The 7,396-nt window shown below is 39.4% G+C and overlaps 1 protein-coding gene across 1 annotated transcript in view; it reads left to right on the top strand.

Moving 5' to 3' along the window:
- The window catches only part of PIP5K1A (phosphatidylinositol-4-phosphate 5-kinase, type I, alpha), a 74,247-nt gene that overhangs the window by 66,264 nt on the left and 587 nt on the right, over nucleotides 1-7,396 (top strand). The gene's annotated exons all lie outside the window — the stretch shown is intronic.

Here is a 7,396-nt window from a genome sequence, read left to right as displayed (position 1 = left end):
TTGGCGCAGGATAGGGCAGGGTTTAGGGCTGTTGTGCATAGGGTCGCTGTGAGTAGCAAACGACTTGATGACACATAACAACTTGTTGTGGTGCTCAAGTATTTCATAAATTCTGGATATAAGTCCCTTAACTGATATGTTATTACTAAATACTTTTTTCCCAGTCGGTGGCTTCCCTTTTTACCCTGTTGGAGAATTTTTTGGATGTGCATAGGGATTTGAGTCTTAGAAGATCCCATTCATCTACTTTATCTTCTCCTGGTTGTAAGTTGTCCATGGATGTTCAGTGCTCTTTCAACACCACAGTTCAAAGACATCAATTATTTTCCTGTTACCCTTATTAATTGTCCAGCTTTCAGATGAATAGCAACTGATCAGAAAGACTGTGTCCTGAATCAGATGTACCTTAGTCCTCAAACTGACATTACTCCTGGATAATTTGGAGAGGTCCCTAACTGCAGATTTTCCCAGTGTGATGCTTCTCCTTATTTCCTGACTGCTGGTACCAGGGGTGTTAATTGTGGATCCAAGCAAGATGAAGCTGTTGACAGTTTCAAACTCCTCTCCGTCCATTATGCTGCTTATCAGTCCAGTGAAGAATCTTTGTTTTCCTGACGTTGAGATGCAATCCCTATTGAAGTTTGCATTTATTGATCTGCAGCAAGTGCTTCAGATCCTCACTTTGAACAAGGTTGTATCATCTGCATAAGTCAGGTTATTGATGAGCCTCCAATCCTCATGCCACACTTCTCTTCATACTTCTCAGTGGTTTGAAAGAGCCCATCTGTTAAGTCACTGATGCATATGTGTTTAATGTACCTGCCAGGCTTAGTTTTTTGTATCCCAGAACAGCAGCTGCATCCTTTTGTGGGGTTACCTTGGAGTTCCCTTATTCCAGCTTCACTTTCACTTGAGCTGAGATAAATGGCTTCATTCCTTCTATCCCAGCATCCATACCCACCACCTTAAACAACTCAAACTTGACAGGGAAAATTTGGATATTAATATGAACAAATTACTGAGGGATTTGGGGATCCAAAACTTAAAATTGACACAGGCTTAGGAGAAAAAGACAGTGGGAGAAGGCAGGTTCAAATCACTTAGTATTTTCTTCCTCTAACTTGATCCTTGGTCCTATAATCCTAAAGTCTTTTATAAAAGTATAGACTGCTTCCCTCAATTTTTGTCTTCCCATTTTGCAAGGTTAAGCTTAGACTCTTACTGTGATGTTGTTAAGTGCCATCAAGTCTCAGGCGACTCATAGTGACCCTATGAAGGAGAGTCCTCAACGCTTGGGTGTCTCTCATCCTCTCTCCAGGTTCATAGGGTTTCTGGAGGCAAACTATTACAGAAGTGGATGCCACTCCTTCCAAGCTTGTTTTAATCGGGGAACTCCACCCCACTCTCTGTCCGCATTGGTTAACAGGCCATTAACACATTTGACACATCAGTGTCACTTTACTGTGATAGAAAACTAAACAAAAAGATGGACAGTTTCTAAGGCATGTGTATGAGAGTGACAATAGTGGAAAGAAAAGTCAACATTGCCTTCATGATCCTCCATAGCTGTTAAAATCCTTTACAAATACTTACACAGCAACTAATGAACATGGTCCTGGAAAGTTAGAGGTCAAAGAAAACAATTGTCCTTCAAGAGATGTTGCTGGTGGGTGCCAGCCACTTGTTGACTGGTTCATAGAGACCCTATGAAAAACACGTTTCAACTTTGTTCTATCTTCACCATCTCTAATAAGCTCGAGGTCATTTTTATAGTCACTATCTCAATCCATCTTGAGAATCTTCCATTTTTCGCCCCTCTGACCATCTACCTTTTCCAATATGATATCTTTTTCCAAGAAAAAAAAATCCTGACATGTTCCTGACAACATATGTAAGATAAAGTTTCACCATCCTTGCCTTTAAGAAACACTCTGGATACAAACTTAAATTCACTGTCATTGAGTCAATTCTAACTCAGCAACCCTTTACTGGGTTTCTGAGGCAGGTGGAGGCTGTCCATCTGTCTCCTGCACGGCTTCTGATGGGCTCAGACCTCAGAAGACATGTAGTCTGAGTTAGCAGTATAACTTGAAGCTCCCTCCAAGATACACGGCATCTGGAAAACCCATATATACAAGCATGTTAGATGTGATGCAGTTGAGAATTGAAGAATTTAAATTCTCAACTTAATTTTTAAAAATGGTATTGAACATAAAGGTGGAAGAAAGATTTTTTTTTTTTAAATCTTTGGGGAAGTTTCACTTGAGCACAATGGGCTGAAGGCATGAGGATGACACATTGTGGAGAACAAGGAAGCAAATGGGCTGAAAGTAATTGTTGAGACCTGAAAGAGAAAACTGGGATAACAATAGGCATGGAGGGCTGAAGATTTTTTACTTTAAGTTGTAAACACTGAGAATCCATAAAATGTTTCTGCCCCTAAATAGGCCACAATCAAAAAGCTCAGAAACTAATCTCTTAACAAACTTATATCTTGAGTTGATATAAGGAAAACAAACAAATGCCACCAAAAAACCCCAACACAGCTGGACTGTCAAGTAATAGCTCAGGTGCATATAGAAAGAAAACATTTTCCTTAGTAGCAATGTAAAGGTTTTTTTAACTTAAGTGATCTTTCAGCTACTCTGACCTCACTCAAACTCATCTTTGAGTAGAACTGCTCCTCTGAGAGTGTTGGAAGTAATCTTATTCCAAGGGGGCCCTCTAGTGGTGAGTAGTAGCTGCTTTTATTTTAAGACTGGTAATTTGTATTTACATATTCAGACACCGTAGGCCCTAATGATGTAAAACTTGTGCAATTAAAAGGAAAAAAGTAGAATTATAAAGTTGGAAATATTCGTATGGCTTAATGTTTTACTCAAAAATGTCAACTTCAGCTACAATTGGCGTCTCATTCATACCTTTTATTATTTTTTGTGCATTGTACCGTCAAATCAGATCTGACTGGTACAGGAGGAGATTGTCCCTCCTTCTCCAGGAGAGCATCTGGTGGATTCGAACCAGGTGCATCTGGGATTGCAGTTATCGTCATTATTTTTAAAAAACAAAAACTTCTTAATATCAAATATCCAGTCAGTGCTCAAAGTCACCTATTTTTCCTCCCAGCAAGTGCGAGGGGGGCCAGGGGCCAGGGTGTCCTCGCCCAGGCTGCCTCTCTGTGACGCCTTGGTATTCACCGCAGGAGCTCGCAGTCACACATCCCCAGAACAGAGGGTACAACCCAATAAACAATAAAACCTTCCAGAATAAAAAAAAAAAAGTCACCTATTAGTCTCATAAAGCAGGTTTTGCAAATAGATATTTGAACCCTTTTCTCACATTCCAAATTTTCACTTCCACTACCTATCCAAAAGATCTCTCGTTAAGGTCTTGCTTTCCATGTTAGAGAGAGAGAGAGTGAGTGAGTGAGTGAGTGAGTGAGTGAGTGTGTGTGTGTGTGTGTGTGTGTGTGATATCTTATTCTGACATACCAGCATCATCTATTACTCCTTTCGTCTTGAAACATTTTCTTCACTTAGCTTCTGAGACTATATATTTTTTTCTCATCATTACCAATGACGTCCATCTTTTTTCCTTCCTAGTTTGTTTTTTTGGAAAATATTTTGTGTGTGTGTGTGTGTGTGTGTACCATCAAATCAGATCTGACTGGTACAGGAGGAAATTGTTTCTCCTTCTCCAGCAGAGAATCTGGTGGATTTGAACCATGCACATCTGGGATTGCAGTACACCTTTTTTTTGCCACTAGGCCACCAGAGGTCACCTCTTTCCTCCCTAGTTTCAAAAGTTGAAGTGTTCCAGGGTGCAATAATGGGATTTTTCTCTTCTTCAGCAAAACACATTCCTTAGATAATCTTAAAAAAACCTTCACAATGGCCTAAAGACCCTGTATGTGAACACAACTCCTCTTTCACATCATTATTTAAATATTAACTAAAACCTTCAAATTTCTACTTTTTCTGAACTGTAAACTCATATCCAAACAATCACCTATCTCTCCTTTCTGTCTGAATGACAGAAACATTGATGTCTTTGGGCTGCGGTGTTGGAGAAGAGTGCTGGATATCTCACTGACTGTCAAAAGAACATAATTCTATAGGCTTATGTCATTGGAAATGCCTCATAGAACAACTGTGTGGTTTTGTTTTACTCACAGAAATATTTATTGTATCTGTGAGAAGAAACTACAATACAGATAATTTTTACAAGTATCCATGATCTCATAGTTAACTTTTATTTTTATTCCTTAGATGTTGGCATGTCCTAATTCCATAGATCTGTACTTTTCTCTGGAATTATTAGGATATCAACACATTCATCATACAGCGACACTGAAATGAAGAAGTAGAAAGTACTGGTATCCTAAAATGACCCTGAAGTGAGTGACTAATAGGGAGAAATAGTAGGAGAGAACAAGCATATCAGCATGCAGCCTAATGGAAACAAAATGTGACAGCTCTGTGTCCAGTGGCAGTATTGCACAGAAGAATGAGGTGACCTCCAGAAATCGATATTAAAGGAACAGTAGTGGAACAAGGGTTCTCTTGAAGATGAATCTTATATACAAGCTTTGGAGGGACTGTGGTGATATTGATGGACAATGGAATTAAAAGACAAAGCAACATTCATTAAATAAAAATTTATTAATATTATAAAAAAGAGCATAATTCTTGGAGAAGGTGCAGCCAGAGTGCTCCGGGGAGGCAAAAATAACAAAACTTCATCTCAAATACATTGGCATGTTGCTAGAGAGGGTAATACTTGGAGAGGGGCATCAAGCTTGGAACTGTGGAGGGTCACTGAAAGGGAGGAAGGCCTTCATCCAGATGGACTGACACAGTGACTGCAGCAATGGACTCATCAGAGATTGTGAGGATGGCACAGAATGGGACAGAATTCAGATCTCAACACCTAACAACAATAACATCTATCCATTCATAGGTTATGATGTCTAGATGGTGGTTCAAGCCTACCAGGCTCAAAGTAGAATTTCTTCAGTCTCCTCCTAATCCATTTTAGGAAATAGGAATTTATAATTGCTTAAACCAACAAAATAATTAAGCATACATATAACTGCTTTAACCAACAATTTTGGCATCTTCCACACTTATAATTCTGATAAAACCTATCAGAATTCTGTCAATTTTGTACTATTACAACATCGTTAAAACCTAACTATGTGTCACTGCTTTCATCTTTTATTAACACTACAGAATAAATCACCAGCATATCATCTAATCACTATAGTAATCTCTTGATCTCTCTCCTTTCGCCTAGCAATCTAACAAAGTGATCCTTTTAAAACATTAAATCAGATCATTCAGAAATTTAGCAGCTTTTACTCTCACTCAGAGGAAAATCTTCTAATCAGCTTATAAAGCCACAGGGTTCACTATTTTTACTTCCTTGCCACTGGTTTTAGTTTCTCTTTCCCTATCACTACTCCTGCACCCAACTTCCACTGACCTCTTTTATCTCACATAAGTCAAATGCATTTTCTCAGGGTATTTGCACTTGCTCTTTCCTTCAAGTATCCTTGGGGTACAGTTCAAAAGTAAGGTTTCCCTAACATCCTATTTGTTTTAAATAGTAACCACCTCATGATTCCTGATATTCTCTCTCTTCCCCTCCCCTTCACATACTTATCATGATTTGATTATAAACTCAAACTCAATGTGGCTGAGTCAGAACCAGGTTATAGTTGATCTTCCCTGCAGGATTCCAAGGCTGAAAATCACCTGGGAGGATTAAAAGCCCATCTTTCTCTCTCAGAGATAATGGTGGTTTCCCACTGCCAGAGACGCACAGTGTTTAGGTCAGCAGCTCAGCTCCGTGTCGACTACCACCACAGCTCCCTAAATATGTGCAGACACATGGGTTTCTTGAGTTTTTGTCTGACTTCCCCTATAAAATGTATGCTCTGTGAAGGCAGGACATTATGTTCCTTTTCAAGGGCCTAGGGGTTCATGGATGGTGTTTGATTTTTTCACTATAGCCTTTGGAGTTTTTCCTGAAACTATCACATTTCATCTTTGTGTCTATTATTGTAAGTATTCTTAACTATGAAGAGTCTAGTAATAGTTTTAAGAGCACTTTCTAAATGCAGTAAGTATTAGTTCTGTTTTCCTCAGGATCAATTAAATCTCACCTATAGGATGTTTCATTTTCCACTATCATTTATATGGTCATTATAGTTTGTATATTTTCTAAAGCTTCCATAGACTTTAGAAAGTGTAGTAACTAACAACTGGTCACAAGCTATTAAATGTATTACTAAAACTGACAGAAGAAGAATCGATGCCTTTGAGTTGTGGTCCTGGAGAAGAGTATTGAACTGCCAAGAGAACAAATAGGTCTGTGTTGGAGAGGGTGAAACCATGCTTCTCCTTGGAGGCTAGAATTTTGAAGCTCTGTCTCACATACTTTGGGCACATGGCCAGGAGGAACAAGTCCCTGGAGAAGGACATCATGCTCAGAACGGTAGAGGGACAGCGCAGGAGAGGAAAGCCTTGGATAAAACAGATTGATACAATAACTGGGGCAATGGGATTAGGTGTGTCACAGTCAATGTGGCTGGCTCAGGACAAGGCAGGGTTCTGAGCTGCTGTACATAGGGTCTCTGTGAGATGCAGGCAACTTGATGGCACATAACAAAACTGAGCTTAGTAAAAGGCAACACCTCCCTCCATAAACGTTGTTGTTGTTGTTGTTAAGTGCGACATTCATTCAGCTCTTTGTTTTGGTTGTGTGTTTAGCTTTGTCTATATCTTTATTAAGCAGAATGTTGTTGTTGTCGTTGTTAGGTACCATCAAGTTCAGTATGACTCATAGGGACCCTATGAACAAAAGATCTGAACCCAGTCTTGTTCTGCGCCATCCTCACACTGACACACAACAGCCCATTGCAGCAGTCACCGTGTCAATCCACCTGGTTGAGGGCCTTCCTCTCCTTGGCAGACCCTCTACCCTTCCCAACATCATGTCCCTCTCCAAGGAATTGCCCCTCCTGGCAATATGTCCCAAATATGTGAGGTGAAGCTTAGTCATTCTTGTCTCCAAAGAGCACTGCAGCTATTAAGCACAATACTAACCATAATTATTCTTGATGTTCAGCTTGTTTTTCTACTTACATTATCCTGAGTAACCAAGAACATTTTTATTGGTGAATTTTGTCTTTTTTGAAATGCTGTTTTAATCTTTCACTTGTACTGTCTTCTATTTTGTGCAGTATTAAATAGTTACATATGCTTCCTTTTATTAATACTGATATATATGTAAGTACATTGGACAATGACTAGGGAGGATAGAAGGAGAATTGACGCCTTTGAGCTGTGGTGCTGGAGAAGAGTATTGAATGTACCATGGACTGCCAAGAAAA

Source organism: Elephantulus edwardii, unplaced genomic scaffold (genome assembly GCF_000299155.1).
Source record: "Elephantulus edwardii isolate Elephantulus edwardi_28Jun2011 unplaced genomic scaffold, EleEdw1.0 scaffold00273, whole genome shotgun sequence".
Taxonomy (NCBI): domain Eukaryota; kingdom Metazoa; phylum Chordata; class Mammalia; order Macroscelidea; family Macroscelididae; genus Elephantulus; species Elephantulus edwardii.
Note: the sequence above shows the minus strand (reverse complement) of the source record. Positions and strands in the feature narration are given on the sequence as shown.